This window comes from Aquila chrysaetos, chromosome 14 (assembly GCF_900496995.4).
Source record: "Aquila chrysaetos chrysaetos chromosome 14, bAquChr1.4, whole genome shotgun sequence".
In the NCBI taxonomy this organism is placed as follows: domain Eukaryota; kingdom Metazoa; phylum Chordata; class Aves; order Accipitriformes; family Accipitridae; genus Aquila; species Aquila chrysaetos.
The window spans coordinates 25,616,619-25,636,499 of NC_044017.1; positions in this window are offsets into that span (position 1 = coordinate 25,616,619).

The window sequence follows — 19,881 nt, forward strand, 5'->3', positions numbered from 1 at the left end:
CTACTAGATCAGAGAGAAAAACTTTCTAATCTCCCCATTCCTATTGCCTTGTTCTTTGGTGGTATTAAAAGCTGCAGATCATGACAACAGAATAACTTCTATGGAAGAAAAAATGTACAGTGACAATTTATTTGCAGAGAAGGCTCTTTAAAGTCATCTCAAAATCAGTTTCATATATCAGAGCTTAGAACTGTAAACACGTTTCCTTCAAAATATTGTAATAAATATTTAGTACAATAACCAACACAGGACAACATTAACATAAATTAAATGATTAACTGAAATTTCTTATCATTGGTTTTGCCTTCTACTTGTTGAGCAACATAAAATTGCCTGTAGAAGTAGAGAAAAGTGACAGGAGCACAGCAGGATTCCCAGAGGTGGAAGCTTTTCCTCTCATTACCACTTTGCCCCATTCTTTACAATTACACTTTGTCCAAAGATTTGGCATGTAAGCCTATCTGTTTTGATAGCCTTATTTCAAACTTGAGTTACTGGTGATGTTACTAGCCAATTCTCTCAAGCCCTACGGAGTGATAAGACTAATAGGAGAGAATGATGAATGAGTGTAGAGGCAAGGCTCTAGACTAATTATAATTTTTAAAAAAAGACTGTGAAAAGAAAGTAGTTCTTTGCCATCAGGGAAGGAAAGAAATATGAACATCTTCGGATCATGCAGCTCAGATGACTTAAGGCAATTCATAACCAACTACTAAAATAGAATATACTGTCAGCAAACAGAAGAAGTACAAGGTACGGTAACTGAAAACAGGTTTGTCAATGTATCTTCCACAATTTAGTAGGGTAATAAAATGAATGTGTTAAACTGTATAGTATTCAGAAATATGGGTAAAGCAAAATTGGGAGTGTGCTACTACTGTAAAGTAATCCTGCAAAGAATTGTAGGTCTCTTTAAAGTGAAATTGTGTTTACCAGGTTAACTCCCTGCCCTTTTTGTTTTAAAGATAAAGAGATCTGAGAACAAATGCATCTGGGCTTGACATTGAAAGACACAATGGAAAGGCCTCCAATGTCTTTTAGTTGCCTAGAGCTCCTTCAGTCATGTCTTAATGTTCAGCCATCAAATGTCCATGGATCAAGTCATTCCTTCAGAACTAGTTTGTTTTGGTGTAGGTCTTGCATAGCTGTGCTTGTTTGTACAGTGAGGGACTTTACAAGTTTGACTGGATCAGTGGTTAAGCAGGGGTCCTCCAGAGAATATTCTGATGCTGTGGACCAAAAAGAGGACTATATTCCAATTCAGTTTTGAACCAAATTCTTGGTGCCAGGAAACACTGTGTAGTCAGTTGTCTTCTGAATGCAATGAAGCACAGATGAGATTTGGTGTTGAACCTAGTACAAAGGCATAGAATATGGACAAATGTAAGCTCAAATTCATGACCTTCACAATGACACCCTTTAAAAGAGAAGAGGTATTACTTTTTATGAATTGTCTTATTTCTAGAACCAAAAGTAGTATTTATCCACTTAAAGATGCTTCACAATACTGCTTGGATAAAGCATATTTCATTTCTCATCCAAATCTGAGTTTGTAGTATTGTGAGCAGGTAAAGATTTCCCTTTTTTTCAGTCCAAAAGTCACTGCACTTCACCAGCAGAAAAAATTAGTTCTTTGTGGGATTTTCAAAAATACCTGGAACGTGAAATAACTAGTCCTGCCACAGTGATAGATTTAAGGATACCTAATTTAAGGCTACTAGATTCAAGGCTATGGCACCTAATAAAACATTAAGGATAGAAAAAGGTTCTGTATACGTGGGATGCACACATACTGGGAAAGAATCCTTCTTGAATACAGTGTCACTGTAGGTTTTAGATATTAATAGCATGATGTAAATGTCAGCAGCTTGGACTAAGTCTGGATTTGATATTGGCACTTTATGGTCTGTGTTCAGAGAAAGGAGACAGTCCTTGATAAGTTACCATGGTAATAGGTAGTGTGGAAAAGCCTCAGGTAGACAAATGAAAGCAGAGTCAGTGTGTGATTCACCTGACTCACTATAATAATCTCGAGCCATCCTAGATACATAGGGTACTACTCCTAATCTCCAGCTGTTGTGTCAGAAAGGGAAGGGGTTCCCATGTGTTCTGGCTCTGAGCTCCACATTTATACCTCAGGTGCATTAGAGTATGTCAGATAATATGAAATAACCTGTATTTAGGCAAATTTATCACTCCATCAGACTCCTTCACTTCTTCTATTTTACAGATCTAGGTATGCCTGTTTTTCTCTTTATAGCTCAGGTTCTCTCTTTATGGTGAATGCCTTTCTGAAATGTTGTGCTTCCTCCAGCATCTCCCATTGCTTTTCAGTTGAAAGACTTACAGCTTTGTGCAGACCAAGATTCTGAACTGCTTTGCACACACCATAATCTGCTATATAACTGTGGACATTACTACCAGACAATGTTTCAAAGCTATACCTCTGGCATCTTGTCAGAAATCAGTCCACAAAATTGGTGCCTTTAGAGGTGAATCTAGAGAATAAGCTAGAACTCCAAGTAAATATGGCATAACTTGATGATTTTGTAGAGCTGATGAATTTTAAATATGCTTTGTGCATGCTTTCACGGTGATCTTACTTGGGATTTAAAAGTGTGTAACACACATGCATTTCTTTCCTCCTCCTTTCAGTGCTTGCTACCACCCCTCCTATTCCACCAGCTGTCAGTTTAATTTGTAGACTGTTTCACTGGTTAAGCACACTAACATAAATCCCATACATTTCCATGTCTTTAATAGAAGGAAAGTAGAACATGAATATTGCTATAATGCAGAGATTGTAGGGGAGAACCCCCCCCCCCAACATTTTTAGTGATGGTGAACCATAAAGCACAAACACTCCAGGATTCTTGATTTCTTCAATTGAAACCTATAATTTTAATGAGTTTTTGTTAGGGTTACAGATGAAATTCAGGCTCTGACTTAAGGCATGAGGTCTCAGGGAGCTGCTCTGTTATGACAATATATGAATGACAGGATTCTATCACTGGCAGCTGTTCTACATGGGCCTTGTTATACATGGATGTGGCACTACATCCATGTGTAACAATTTGTCCTGCCAGTCAAAAATCTTGTCAACTATTGATCTGACATCAGATTCATGTATAACAAGATTTTTGATTGACAGCTGAGCAACTGCCCAGAACTAAACCAAAACCCCACTGTTTTTAAAAGCTAACACTGCCAGCCAGTAATCTGGCTTTTCTGTAGCATTTACCCACATCTACAGTGTCTTGTATCTTTAATTTTATATATAAAAAAATCTTCAAATTGGTAACATTACAAGGATTGGATTTAGCTTCTTAATGAAATTTTAAAGATAAGAGCTGGTGTAGCTATATTAACAAATGCTATAGAAAACCATGCTTGGCAGCTTCAATTTCGGTGCAGACATATGGGATATCAAAACAGCAGGAAGAAAGTGAAAAGGCCGAGGGGAATTAAGGTGATGTGTGTAACAAAAACATGTTAGACATGAGGTTTTAGAGCCTGGGTATTATCATTAAAAATCCCCAGCAAAAAACACCATCAGGATTTTTGAAGTTTATGGAAACTTGGCCAGAATAAGAGTCTCATCATTTCTGCTTGCCTATCTCTTTCAATATTTATGCTGTTCTGAAGAAGCTTTCTGGTTCTAGTGATTAGTAAGAGGAAGAGGAGAGAAGAGCAGTGTCAGCTTCACTAAGCTTTTGGCAGGCCTGTGCAAAGGATGTTGTCGCAGCCATGAGACATAGAGAGAATGAGAAAGAACACAAGCTAGAGTGAAGAGATGAGGCATTCATCATTGATACTGCCACAAAACTCAAATCAGTCAAGGTGTATCATCAGCAATAGAGAATTACTCAGGCAACACCAGTCACTGAAAGCAACCAATGATATGGCTCCGAATTTCATTGCACAAATGCCATCAATAACACAAGTATAGTTTTGTATTTACCTTTAAAAATCACTGTAGCTAATGCTGCTTGTTTAGTAATTTCAGGGAAAAATAAACACATTCAAGGGAACTTATGCCATGGGACAGTCACACAGAAGTTCCTGATTGTTAAATAGAAAAAGGGCTAACAAACAGTTTTTCAGGTCAGCACTATAGACTAAGGTGCAAAGGGAAATGGCTGACGCTCTCCATAAATCAGACTAATTATGATCAGCAGTTTAAGACAAATGGGAATCTTACTACTGATGTCAACTGGCTGTGGATCAAGCTCCAAGGTATCTCACCTACTTCATAGGTTGCCTTCCCTCCTTTACTCCAACTGCTTTGAATTAATCTGACGACCCAAGGCATTCACTACAAGGATACAAAGTACCCGTTAATGTAGCTTAACTGGCTGGTTAAGGCAGGTTTACGGCTCCTTTGTGTTGCTTAAGTATTGCAAAGCATCCAGAACATATCAAGTCTAAAAGCTATAGAGACAGATTTTAAACACATATAAACATGTATGCACCATTTCTCCTGTGCTTATCTTCAATTTATTCAGCATCCTAAGCCACTTAAAAAACATTAACTGAACCTTACAATAGCTCTGCATGCATTTTACCTGGGAGGGCTTTATGTGTGTTTTGTGCTTCAATGAGCAGTTACACAAGGACAAGACAGCTTGCTTGGTTAGTTCTGTATTTGCAATTATATTTCTATATTATCAGTTTCCAATTACCACTACTACTCAAATAAACAGCTAAGTAGTCACACAGACCAGAGAAGAGAGATGCGCACAAACACAGGCAAATAAAAATGTGTATACCTATGTATGTACATGTATTTCCCTTTCAAAATATCAGATTCAGTGGTGGAATCTGAAGATGTCCAGAGTCAGAAAATTATAGAACTGCAGAGCTTGGAGCAGAATGCAGCTTAAACTACTGAAAGCCAGCTTCCAGCTTTACTAACGAGGTTTGATGCTGTTAAGCTATGAGACACTAATTCGTTGGTGGGAATATTAGTTACATTTGTCTCCCTTAGCTACTCGTGCCCCAGGATAGGGGAAAAGTAGGAAAAACTCTTTGTCAGTGTGAGGATTTGTGTGTGCTGTTTGTGTTTTATTCAGTGCAATCCATTATTAATTCCTACATTCCTAAAACCTCCAGCAATGTTGAAACCAGCACTTTCAACTTCAGCCTGAGCCATAGTATCTATTAAGTGAGGCCTTTGAAATCTCTACATTTGAAACCACTCTCAAATCAGAGAATCTGGTAAATCTCTCTAGCCTGTGCATATGTCTGTGAAAAGGCTTATTTTCAAAGAACTGCATTTTTTTTTTCTTCTGGGTTGAGGGTAGCTTCAGCCTGACTGCTGATACTTCAGAGGTTTCCAACTACAGTCAGATGTGGCTGAGGCTGAATTTGAGGTCATATTTTTAACAAAGAATAAAACTTTGAGTTCCTGAGACTTTTAGTTATTTTAAAATTAATTTTAAATTACAACATGCTCTGGTACAGTGTGTGGAAAAGTGTACATTTTTATTTTGGATGTTGAGAGTGGTGAGTGTAATTAAAACACATAGTAAGCTATTGCAAAACTCAGAAAATCAGTGTTTAAAAAAAAAAAAAAATCCCACAACCTAAGACACATTAATATGGAGTGATTTTACAAACCTGATGTATTTCAAATAGAAGGAAACTTTATTGCACAACCCAAACAAGTGTTCTGGGATCTTTCTTGCTACACCTGGCAGCAACCTGATCTAGCAAGGACAGTAATTGCAGTAACTTTTTTCTATGGCTTTTATGTTTTCCAAATTTTGGAATACAAACAGGTGTATTCCAGGAGGTTGACACAGTATGATTTTATTTGGAATTTCTTTAGTTCTTCTGTACTGTGGGGTTTTCTCTTTCATTTTCTTGGGTTATAACATCTGTCAGTTCTGTTTTATGGGTTTGTTTGTCTACAGAAAATGGAAAAAGTAATGATTGTGCCAAGAGACCTCTTTTTCTACCAATATCTATGTATCATTTTATATGACTATGAAGAATGGCCATTTATGACTTGCTTACAATGAAGAAAATGGGCCTGATGCTGATATCAGTTACACCGATGTAAAACAAAAGAAGCTCCACTGTATTTCACCAGTGTAAAATTAAAGTAAGATTTGAGGAAAAGCTTTTCAAAATCAGAGAGGGTATAAAAAAAAGTTTGTGAAAGTTCAAATATTGTTTTTAATAAATAATTTAAAATTAGTTTAAAATCTCTATTTTCTCCACCCAAAATTTTCTAATTGACCATAAGGGGAATAACACACTCTAGGCCTTTCAGCTGCTTTGAGAATACCGGATTTCTCTTGCCTCACTAGGTATCCAAGCTGTGTAGCTCTCTCACGACAGCTGCACATGCTGTCTCAAGTTATTAACTCCAGTAGGAAGCCTGAGGAGATGCTGAGTATCTTCCTCTCCAACAGGGTTTCTGCACTGGCTTTGTTGGGCTCCTGCAAGGAAAGTGGACGGTTTAGAAGAAGCCATCCTCTTAATAAGGACTCTTTGGAAGCTTGATTCACATACTTAAACATGACTACCCTTCTTACCCTGATCTGGGCTGTGTTTCGGGAACAGAAAGAAAATAAAGTCAAGTAAGAAAAAAAAAGTTGCCTTGTCCTTTGGTCGCATTTATATTTACAGGGATCAATTCTTTGAATAAAAGATTTAAAATTGCCTAATGAGAAGAAAGTTGGCGGGCGAGCAAACTGCTGTGCAGTACGTTGTCTCTGTGACCCAGGGTGAATTTTATGTGAATTTACTCTCTGTATTAGTATGTCAGTATAATGGTGGCAGTTCTGCTTCTATAGGTCAGGTTGATAATTTCTGAGAGTAAATAGTTACTTTCGGGGTACTTAGATACTAAAGTGATGGATGTTTACATGAACTGATATATATCTTATATATTTAAAATTTGCTAATTGAGCTGTATATCTGGCCAGCAAGTTGTACAGTGGATGACCTGATTTTCAGTAGCTGAAGCAGAGTATGATGAAAATTTGGAGTGATAAATTGTCTTATGACACAATGATAAAGCTTTAAAGTGATAAATAAGTCAATGAAGAAACTTATAAGGTAGCTTAATTTCTTCACTAGCTCTGCATTAGAAAACTTAGATTGAGTCAGTTTTGGAAGGGATCTGGGTTCTTTCCCAATGGAGGGAAAGAAAAAATATACAATAGATGTAATGGCTTCCTAGCATATTTTGCAAGAAGTTGGTTGATGTCAATTTGCTGAAATTCACTATTTCTGTTGCCAAGGCACTTTATTTCTATCTTTCTAGTCACAGGACACAGGCCAGATGGACACAGGATCATGTCCATAACCAACTATGTTGTCAAAACCATAGATATTCCCAAACATGAATATTTCCAGCGCGAAATATATAGTTAACATCTTCCTCCACAATGTGTGAATCAGATATTGTACAAATACTTATTTTCCTTAGTGAAAGGACCTTTTTTTTGTATTCCAAAATGTCCTTCACTCTCCTCCACTTACTATTGCTCATGCAAGGTGCTCACTTAATGGAATTTATATGCACAATTAAAAAATAACTTACCTTCATAATCCTCTTTTGTCTTTCTAACTCAGACAACTTTTGACATCTGGATCTTCTGTGGAGATGCAGACAAAGTGGTTGAGTGAACATTTATGGCCATTATCTTCATCCAGATAAAAAAACTTTTCCGAAAAATATTTGTGCTGGCATTAATGCTCTCAGTAATACAAATCTGAAAAGACAAATCAAAGGGGCCTGGGATAAAATACATGCAGGAAAATATTATGCAAGTACATGTGTGTCTTAAAGTGAGATGTGATAGCTTTTTAAAAAACAGACTTTGATCCAATCTTTGAAGAAATTTGACCTGCATATTTGATGGAATTTTATTAATCCTTTGCTGTTAAACTGAAGATAATTGCCAAAACTTCGGTCTCATGGAATTCAATGACTAGCCCTTCATTGATTTCAGTGGGATAAAATTCTCAAACTGCATGTGTGTGTTGATTACATGTTCATTCAAATTTAGAAATAGTTTACTGTGTACTTAGCGCTAGAATATTCCTGAACATTTAAATTGGAACTCATATTAAAAAATGGGAAGCAAAAGCACCTGCTCTATTTTGTTCCTCTCCAAAACAATGGACAAAGGTCTGGCTTTATTGACCTTTTCATTCTATTTTATGGATTGGTAGGAAGAATAGAAAGGGGCTCTACCTGTCTATTCAGCACTAAAAAGACTTTACTTACTACCTTGGCTTGGGACATGTGAAGGGTTAGAGAGCCCATAGAAATGAGTGGAACTCAGATGAGAGACTGCCGAAGTCAGCAACTACTACAGATGCTGTTGAATCTATTTTTAGCTCCTGAAAAAGGAAGACTTTTCTTATCTATACAGTCATCTCAAATTAGTTTTGTGTAGTCATCTCTATACTGTTTGGTGGTTCCTTGCCTAATTCTTTCAATAAGAAAGTGTGTATAGGAGTGAAGTTTTACTATATAACACAGGGGTTGTACTAATGAAATCTGGGTAAGCATTTGGTAAAAACGATAATGGTTGAAAGAGATGAGGAATGTCTGATGCTAAGCAAATGCAATGAAATTTTTGATAGAACTTATGTATCTAAGCTCCAGTTATATATTATGTAATGTTCTGGGCAATCCTTTTCAGACTTTTAAAAGTTTTACGATTCACTGTTGAGATATAAATGTTGCAGACATGAATATGTCAGTCAAGCACTGTACGAAATGGAATTATGTTACTTAATAAAATTACGTCAACTATTATAACTTCCACTACTTCATGTCATTCCTTTTTAAAAACTGTAGAGAAAAGTCAGCAATAACAGAGGCAGAAAGTGGGGTTAATCCTATCAGATTTCTAAAGGAGTCATTCCTTTAGAAAGTTTTGATGGTATACTTTAAGAATTATTACAAATCAATTATTCCTTTGTCTGGAAGAAAATACTGCCTGTAATGTGATTGCTATGTCAATACTAGTCATGAATTAGGTTTGGAAGCATGTAGAAATGCAAATTCCTACTACATGCTGAGTATTCATCCTGCAACTAATGAATATTCACTTGACTCTTGTAACCTAACCTAATTACCCATAAAGCCACAGATAGATTTCACTTGACTCCAAACTTTAAACTGTTAGCTGCTCCTTTGCCTGATAACGAAGTGATAATGCAATTATTTGTGTACCAAAGGTTGATCTCCAGTAATCTGTCAGTGAGGTGCATAACATGGAAAAAACTCAACCGTTTTGGAGAAATTCCATTACGTTTTTATTGACTGCCTAAGGAGTGTAGGAGTATTTTAAGCATCCCACAAAATAATACCCACCCTAGGCTTTAGCAGTATTAGCTCTAAGGGAAAGGAGGAAAAGAAAAGAGATAAAACAACCGTAAGGGAAATAGAAAAAAAAAGTCCCTTCACTTAGGCTTAAGCCAAGTTATTACATGTTTACTTTCATTCCCTGCTTAAGACAAAATCCCTAATATCAGTGGATATGTTCCTACATAAGAAAGGAGTCAAAACTGATGAAAGGTCTTTTGATTTGATCTATTTTAACAGCGAGGCAAAGGTCTGACGAGTGAAATGCCCACATGCTGCAAGTTCTAGCTAAGAAAAATACATAGTAAATAGAACCTGTATCTTAGGAAATCACAGGAAAACTGGGAAATTGCATCTGTACTTTCTGTATTTTCATATCACATCCGTACTTTCTAGGGAAGGATTTTGCCATCTCACTTTAACAACTAGGATTTATTTTGGTAAGAGTAAAGATTCTCTGTCTGTCCACAGTCCCGATGACAGTAGACAGCAGCTGGAGATCAACAGAGTTGCTTCAGCCTAGCGTTCCTCATGTTGGGCTTGCAGATATACAAATATACACCTGTTTTTTCCTTGTGGCCTTGATTAGAAGATGATCTTCTCCTGTTTAGTTTTAAGTTGTAACTTCATGTTCTTCAGTAGTAATGCTTGTGAAAATTGCTCCTAGCCCGTCCTTCAGTCTACCCTGCTTGTTCTTTTTGAAGGGTTATTTTTCCACTAAGGTCCTGGCCCAACTCCTAGCTTGACTGGGGAAAACAGTGGCTTACAGCATAGGGAACAAACAGCAGAGACTGGAACAGCCTGCAAACTCCTTTATGAGGAGATTACGTGACTCATCTCCTGCTCTAACACCAAAATTTGGGAGAGATCCAGGCTTACTGTTCTCTTGTGTTTTTATCATTCTGAGAACTGACAAAAGTATACTTCAATCCTGTTGTAAAAGTGAAAAGTTCTGGCTTTAGCTCACCCTTATTATCCATGTACTGTAAATCTTCATCTGGTTGTTATAAGTCTTCTTTTTTCTGTTTGTTCTACTGACAGTGATAGGTAGTGCAAAGAGCACAAGGCACCTGAAATACGTTTGTGAATTCTTACCTCAGTGAACAAAACTACTTTGCAAGGGGTGCAAGTGTCAAAAATGCTCTTCTGGCCATTTGCACTAGAAGGAATCAAAACAGTAAAGCTGGTGCATGATAAAAAACAGGATGACACTGTCAATTTGTCTCTCACCATTACTACCGCTGGAGCAGGGGGTTGTTCACTTGTTCCCTAGAGGAAAGCTAAGGACTGCTGTCTTTCCCACTTTTCAAACTGGGTAGAGAGAAGCTTCCAAAGCAAGTGCTTATGTTTCCCTTTTTAAAGCAGGGTGGCTCACAAATGCTGTGATTCCAGGCACTGTAGTGAAAATACAGTACAGATCTATTACAGCATTAGAAATAAAAGCTAGTAAAATTTCTGGGTTTGGGCCTCTTGAGCTTCACGTGAATAGGAAGAGATAACAAAAAACATTGTCAAAGCAGAGACAGTGTTCATCCATATTTGGGAGAAATGGATCAGTTCTATAGCTCCAGAAAAAGACCGGCTTGCCCAGGAAATCCTTGACTGCTCAACAGTCCTGTACAAGCCATGCCTATAGATGAGGCTTAATATGAACTGGCAGGAGATGATTACATTACTAAATAAAGTATTCCCCCTTCTGTCCAGTTTAAGACCTCTTCTACAGGTGAAAAAGATGCTTAATTTTGACAAAGTGTGGCCAAAACCACATATGAAAGATCATGTTGAAAAACAGAAAAAAGTGAATGCATTTGCTTAAATCAGTAAATTTCAATTATACTGCATCTGTTGCTTTAAAAAAGCAAATGTAGAATTCTAAGAATAATGATTAGAAGATATCTGGTTGCTGATGAGAATATTTTAAAAAACAATGTTACTGAACACTATGGGTCAAATTCAGCTTTGGCGTAGGTGGGCATAACTTCTATCACCTTCAAGGAAAATTGCACTAATGTAAAAATGAATGTTGCCATATATGTCACTTTCCTTTTAAACTGAATAACTGGGAAAATATTTTAAAATCATACCTGCTGCCGATGCTGAAGAGATGCATGTAGTATTCAGGTAGGTAATTTATAGAGAGGTACTTTTGTATTTAATAGGGGTTTCAAAAAAGACAGTCTGACCTGCAGCTAAAATAGTTATGAATCCTTCTATTTGTAGATGAGAAGACGCCTCCTGAAATTATTTCTTTTGTAGTGGCTTCACGAAGTGACACTATTTTCTCTGCAGGCAAACAAGAAAGAAAGAAAGAAAGAAAAAAAACATTAAAAAAACCCAAGCAAAAAACCCAAGTAATGTTTCAAGGCCAAAGAATTCACCTTTTTCCTGATGTAGCAAAATCCACTCTGCTTAGTCTATGTAGATTTATGAACTTAAAGACAGAATTTGTAGGGAAGGATGTTAAGAGTGCTTCTCTTTATTATCCAAAAGAAATTAAGGCTCCAAATAGAGGAGAAAAGATACCTTTTTCACTGATCAACGATGCCAACAGGCTGTTTGATATTCAATTTGGAGCACATAACCTATCAAAGATGATAGAGGACTCCCTCTCTACAGGTTGCCTCACACACCCTATGAATAAATCCCACTGGTTACCTCTGGAATATATCGTACAGGAGAAGAAAGATAAAAATTCTTCTATTTCACCAGCCTCCATTTCACCAGAGTTCCTTAGGGTTACCCTAATAAAACCCACAACATGATGAGCTATGAATTAAGATAGAAATCAGCTGATGTAACCTGTTATAATGCTGCAATAATTCCCCAGGATGTCTGACCTCAATCTGGATGGGACTTTACAACAACTAAGAAAAACGCTGCGACTGGGAATAACAATTATTTACATTGGTTCTTTTCCATTCTTATGCAAGTCTACTTAGAATTATTATATCAGGATTGGGGAACATCTGGATAAGTCAGCATATTGCATGGTCAGTTTCTATGGGTAGGAAATATTGAAAGCAGCATATATTTTGCCATTTTGTACCCTTTCATACATTTGCAAAGCATTAGAGTTACTAATGCCTGCAATTTCCTTCCTTTTACGAGATTTAAAATAACCCCAATATGTCAAATCAAAATAGTAGATAAATAGTAAAATTAGGAGGTAATTTCATGCTTTGGCCAAAAAGGCTGTCTAGGTGGAGTATGAAAACTTTCTTACATTAGTTGACCTTTTGTGTCATGAGTTAGGAGATGGTACTAAGTGGAATGCATATGCCTAACCTGATGTTCCATCACTGTTTTATTATCATGGAAAATTTCCCCCAAATATTATAAATATCATGTCACATATAAGGCATACATAGATCAAGGATTTTTGGTTAAAAAAAAAAAAAAGGAAAGAAAATTTTGCAGAAAATATTGTGGTTTGCTAATTATTTTTTTTTTTCTGCTGGGAAAATAAAAATGAAAGATTTAATCTCAGATTGCTTTCATATTATTTTTGTTTTGTGTAAGTACTGCAAGGAACAGTACTTTGTTCCCAACAGGCTTTCAATTACTCCATGGCATGCACTTACCATCTGGACTACAATTCCCAAAACGCATTCTGGAGAGTTCTCTGACTGAATCACCCAGTGCTTTAAGGGAGCTTGACCACTAATCGGTAAGGTGGGGCAATAAAGGAAAAATGAAAAAGAAACACAAGGTGCCACTGTGTTGTAGGTAGATGAAACTTACATTACTTTAGGTTGAGTTGCCAATGAGATTCACCTACCTGGAATGTACAAAGCACCAGGTGCTTTGTGGTTCATTTCCCTTTGTATTTCAACATTTTCCATCCTAAATATCTTGATCTGCCAAAAAGTCAGTTTTAAACAGTTTTCTTTGGTTTTCATCTGTTCTAATTATGAAGAATTCTTGCCATCCTATTAAATATTTGGCAGAAGTTACTGGATTAAATGACTCATTGATTTTTTTTTTTTTTTTTTTTTTGGTATAGCCACTGCTACTAGTAAAGCATACATTCTGCCTTTTAAGTCCAAATGAGGACACAGATTTAGCAGTAAAAAACCTCTAGGTAGGTGGGTTTTTTTCTGTAAGGTTGTTAAGTATTTTATTTGACCTCTCAAGTATATTTTAAGCATATTTTTTTCTTGATTAAAAATACATATAAAAAGGCTACATATAAATATGAGTTCTGTAGGTACATGGCTGCCATCCAGAGGGACCTTGACAGGCTTGAGAGGTGGGCCCGTGCAAATCTCATGAAGTTCAACAAGACCAAGTGCAAGGTCCCGCACCTGGATTGGGGCAACTCCCAGTATCAATACAGGCTGGGGGATGAGTAAATTGAGAGCAGCCCTGCGGAAAAGGACTTGGGGGTGTCGGTTGATGAGAAGCTCAATATGAGCTGGCAATGGGCGCTTGCAGCCCAGAAAGACAACCGTATCCTGGGCTGCATCAAGAGAAGCGTGACCAGCAGGTCGAGGGAGGTGATTCTCCCCCTCTACTCTGCTCTCGTGAGACCCCACCTGCAGTACTGCGTTCAGCTCTGGGGCCCCCAACATAAGAAGGACATGGACCTGCTGGAGTGGGTCCAGAGGAGGGCCACAAAGATGGTGAGAGGGCTGGAGCACCTCTCCTACAAAGACAGGCTGGGAGAGTTGGGGTTGTTCAGCCTGGAGAAGAGAAGGCTCCAGGGAGACCTTATAGCAGCCTTCCACTATCTAACAGGGGCCTATGAGAAAGCTGGAAAGGGACTTTTTACAAGGGCATGTAGTGATAGGACAAAGGATAATGGCTTTGAACTGAAAGAGGGTAGATTTAGATTAGCTGTAAGGAAGAAGTTCTTTACTGTGAGGGTGGTGAGACACTGGGACAGGCTGCCCGGAGAAGTTGTGGATGCCCCATCCCTGACAGTGTTCAAGGTCAGGCTGGACAGGGCAACCTGATCTAGTGAAAGATGTCCCTGCCCATGGCAGAGGGTGTGGACTAGATGAACTTTCACCATCCCTTCCAACCCAAACCATTTTATGATTCTATGTATTCATGGTGAAAGTTGGAACAGAAGCTGGAATGGACATTTAGATTAGTATTCTTTTTAGTTTAGCGAATATGTATTACCGATGAACAGCCACAGATTGACAGTATAAGTAAGTACCGTTGAAAAATGTAGAACTGACATTGATATTGGAGAAAATACATGAAAATTGTTGCTGACATTGTCTTTGCTCCCTATACAATATGATTATGTCTGTGAGACTCTACCAAGCATCCCCCTGGAATACAGAAACTAACTCCTACTTATCTTTAATTTTTGAGGCCACTAATAGTCCATGTTAAATATCCCATAACATTAACTGTTAACTCAACTCAAATGGCTACCCTTTTCTTTCCAGAGTTTCTTTTGAGATAACAAAGCACTTTTATTCTGTTAATATAATATACTTCTGTCTGAAGTAGCAATAATGTCATCTCTACTTGTAGCAGTTTCCTTAAGAGTAGTACTTTCTCCATTTTATCTATGGAGTTTCTTTTTTTATTTACTTCTGCAGCCTTTCACATCTTTCACCTAGTGATCCAAAAAAATAGTCTACCCTCCTGATCTGCTTCTAACCTCTATCATTTGGCCCAGCTACCATTACTTAGCTCCCTTCTTACAAAGTCTTCAGGAGAAAGAGTGCTACCTAATATCTGACATTTATTTTCTCATCAGAGGCTTGGGGGAAAAAAAAAAAAAAAAAGAGCAACTCATTTCTCCATTTACCAATCAAAGCATTTCCTTTCATCCTGCCTCACATTTGCCACCTCTCCAATCAGCAACCAATAGCTGTTCTCATCTCTCTAATCATTGCTCACAACTGATTTTAATTTCACCACAGTTCTAGTGATAGCACAGAAATTGCTTTCCTTCATCTAGCTAACAACATTCTTCTTGTTCATTTCTCCTTTCCTTCTAGACTTGAGTTGACCTTTTATCACTGTGGACCACTACATGCTTTTGCCCCAGTTCCACAGACATCTATTTTTCTGTTTTCTCACATACATAAATAAACACATAAATAAACAAAAACAAGAAATAAAAAAAACCTGTTTTGTTCTGATTTTTTTTTCCTCAAGACATTTATCTACAGAATTGAACTTAGCAAATTTCACCATTTGTTTCTTTTATCCACTGGTATTATTCCCCTTACCTCATCTTGGGCACAATCCACAAAAGACATCATTGTGATCCTTAGGATCTCATCCTATTTCTTAAAACTTACGACACTTGGTAGTACAGATGTTTTCAGTTCAGGTTCTGATCTCCTGTTTCAAAGACTGAGTCTAGGTTTAGCATTTATGACATCCTCATCCTACTGCACCCCCCATAAAAGACTGGAAAGCTGCGTAAATTATTCCCTAATAGGTAGGGAATAACTGTATTTAGTCCTTTTACCTGTAGGAAAGTGAAATGTGGAATTCCAGACTGCAGGCAGCCTTTTTACATTCCTTTGCATTCAGGAGTTTAAAACAGTCCTTTCTAAGGAAAAACAAAACCAAAACAACACACTGAACAGATTTTTTAATTTACGTAATTCTTCATAATTCAAACATTTGGGGTCTTCTGTCAAGAACATCTACTGCGTTATCCAATTTTAAGAAGACCTGACTAACCAGGAATAGAGGCATCTTCTGTCTGGATTGCCTAATCATCCAGATATTCATACATGATGGGAATAAGTATTTACATGACTCAGCCAGCATTGGCAATGATTATCTTCTGTTGAGGCTGTTGCAGGGAATAATTTAGAGTGTATTGAGCCACAGAAACATAAAGAATGAGCTAGATCAAAAATAAGGACTTGATAAATTTCCACTTTAACTTCTCTTCCTGGGCACACAGTGGGATTCAGAGCTCAGAGTTAGATTTATGTCTTCCCATATAGGACCTGGAGAGACCTAAGCAGCTTAGAATTGAATCCAGGAAACCTCTGGGCCGCCCGAGGAGCTACCTTGATGTAAGCATGGGCATCACTGATGACAGGTGTATATCTAACAGCCTGACCATCTCTGAAGTCTGCTGGCTGACTGAAAGCTCATCAGCAGATGCCTCCAACCACTTATGATCCCTGACGCAGCACCCTGCCTAGAAGGTAAGTTGCTTACTTACAGCTCCTCTTTCAAAGAATGAAACAAGACTCTCCCCTGTGGTAATGATTAGGGTGCCACAATTGCCCAATTTGGTAGGATCATCTAAGAGACATTTATAAATTGGGAATTCTCTAGGTTCAGAAAGGGGTTTTTTTAGAGCCTGAAACAGCCAGACTCACATCTCTTCTCCTTTCCTTCAGGCTTTTATGTGGAGTGAGTTTAACAAGATCCCCTCCCTGTCATGTTAAAGTAGTTTTGAGATCTATGGAGGCAGAAATAGAAATGTTTGAGGAGTGGTCCCATGCTGTAGACCATCATGCTTGGGGTTCTTGTGTGGCAGGTTAAAAAGTTTGCCAGTTGTATCATGTAAATGTATATAGAGAGACTAGGTTTGGGAGGTGGCTAAAAACCAAAACAAGTTGTTACAAAGTCCTACTATCCCTGGTGAACAAAATACTGTTAGTCTAGTCATAGACTAGTTATATCTCTTTCACCTAGCCTTTGCCCTGATGCTGAGAAAATTATGGAGAAATTGTATGTTTCTGTACTACTTGGGAAAAGGGTGATTATCCTGGGGATGTCTGCTTTACATTTTACGGCTGCTTTGCTTTGGAGACACTGTATGGGGAATACCTGAGAGTGAAATCCAGCTGATTACATGCAGAAAAGTGCAAGACATAGTGAATCACCCAGGAGAAATGAATGCTTCAAAGGAGCAGTTAAAGCACTATTCTGAGGCAGATGTCTAAAACAGGTCTGCTGTACTGCACCCTAACCCATCGTTTCTCTCTTGTTGGCTATAGAAGGAAACAGATGCAGATACCTACACTGTAGCACGCCTAAAGTAATAGGAGAATCTGGGTCATGATATTTACTCAAACAGCTACTAATTTCTAATCTATCGTGTCACTGTGCAATCAAGACACCTAAATTTCTCTGGATTACTAACTATAATTGCCATATGCTATCCATGTTACATGATTGGTCACTTGAAATTCATGTCTGTTTTTTGAGGGGATGAAATGCACTTTTCTAATTAGAAAAAAATGCACCCTGTAAGTACTAAAAAAATTTTTAAAAATCCAGCAGAAAATCATGTGTGCTAAAATCCACAAAATCACTGGGATTTGCAAAGATATTTACTAAGTGCTGTTAACCATGTACTCAAGTAAGGAATAATGTGCACTGAAAGTAAAAGCAAAGTAAACTTGTTATACTTCTCTCTCCCTCCCTATTGCAATATAATTTTTTGATATTACAAGATATGCTTGATGACTTTGATATAAACTTTGAAACTCCTAAATAACTGCAACATCAGTAGCAGATTGGTGAGAAGTTCAAAAGCACAGTGTCTTTTTTTTTTTTTTTTTCCTACATTTATAACCAACAGCAACTGAGAAAGCAACCTTACCTAACAGGAAATAAGCCACTACAAGGACAGTTAAAGCTATACCTAGGAGAGGAGTAGCTCCTCTTTTTGCTATAGTTTAAATATTCTCCTCAATATCTCACAGAGAAAATATGGTCCCCGGATTTGTACATACAGGCTGAGGTAATCTGAATTTGACACAGCTCAGGAGAATACCCAAAGGGGAATTTCCGCAATGCTTAATTGCTCTCTGCTCCTGGGGCTTCTGAGCTGTTAGTTTTGGATAATACCAAGGAGACTGATGGCTGGTTTAGAAGTGACAGCTTGCTCATAGCTCAATAGGGTTCCAATCAGCAGAGTTTACTACAATGCAAGGACACTACAGCTAATCCGAATCTGGTTACTGGAGTGCATTGGGATACATGGCAATTGGATACTTGGTCTCCACATCATGCATCTGTTTAGCTGTTGCCACAGCTCCCATTTCTCCACTCAATTATTTTTTTGTGTCCTGTGGAAACTAGGACTTGAAGTTCTCATTATGACAGTGAAGGGTAGTGGATTGAAGGTGGGGGTCTGCATGGATCTCAAGCAATCAGGGCACTGGGAACACCTCAGGTGAACATCCAGACCTGGGAATTCAGAAGAGCTCTCAGGTCCCCTAATACACACATAGACTTCAAACATCTCTGCAGTGCATGGTCAACCTCAGCTTGAGCCTCAGCCTAAGCCTGGTTTGTGTTCCATTTCACTCAAGGGGTCAATTGGGTCAAAACCCAAGCATCCTAAATCTAGACTATATGTCTTCCCATCCAGGGTTTCAAAATCTCAGTTGTATAGAATGACTTAGACCATTTCATTACTTATGTGACGTTATGGTAGAAGGTAGTAGAAGAGAAGCTTCTACAGCTCTGGTCATGCCTGTGAGATTGTGACTCTTGAGGCTGCAAGTCCAGGGCCCACAGCCACTCATCTGAGGGGGCTGCTGCTTATACGCCAGACTTACAAGCAAGGCTCAGTAGGGTCCCCGAGTCAAAAACCGTGGTTTATTGAGGCCAGTGGTACCCACACAGTATAGTCCCAAAGAACACCTGTATACCCATTCTTTTCACCTTCCCATTAAAAGATCCCAGTGCACCACTTCATAGATGACATGATGGAATGTATATAATATTTTATAAAATATACCTTCATCCCCTTGTAATAAATTAAACTGATATAATCAGCACTGCACTTTGTAAAACACAGTACCTGTGGAAGTAAAAGCACATCTTTGAAAGTCTCCAGTACAATTACCTTTGCACAATAGTCTTTTCAGGGAAGTACAGTAATTACCAAACAGAAATATGTGCTCATTATTCTAATCCAATTACCTTTCAACAGCTGGAACAGTGACTGTTTCTGTCACTGATTTCTAGATTTTAACTTTATTTTAAATTCAGTAAAAACCACAAGTCTTCCTTAATCACAGGTGCTTTTGGCTTCAGGACAGATGAAAACCAGAAATTATTACAGAAGTTTTTGAAAGTTTTACAAGGTACCTAAATGGGTTGGCTGGGTCATCGGTTAAATAGTAAGATACATTTTCTACTTCAAAACTAGCAGAATGTCTCTAGCCTATATCAATGTTACAAAAATTACCTGCAGCAGACTAGCTTTTTCTTTACAAGAATAGATAACCCTCTTCCATTTTGAATACTCTTTTTACTGTTGTGTACTTACCCCAGGAGTAACTTAAATAAAGCGGCTATATAAATGCACATGTGTTTAGATAAAACACCACTATAAAAATTCACGTTTACAGCAACTAACATGACTGTAGCAGAAAAATCATTCAGATCTGTAATACTGCAATAGCATTATTCAGTTATTAAACAGAAAGCAAACATATATATGTATAAGTATATAAAACAAATGTAACAATGTATTATAATACAATATATAAATGTGTACTGTAGTGGCTTCTGTACTATATCACTTCAGAATTGTGAATCTCAAAACTGTTGAGAATTACGAACTTTAATGAATGTCACTCCTACTG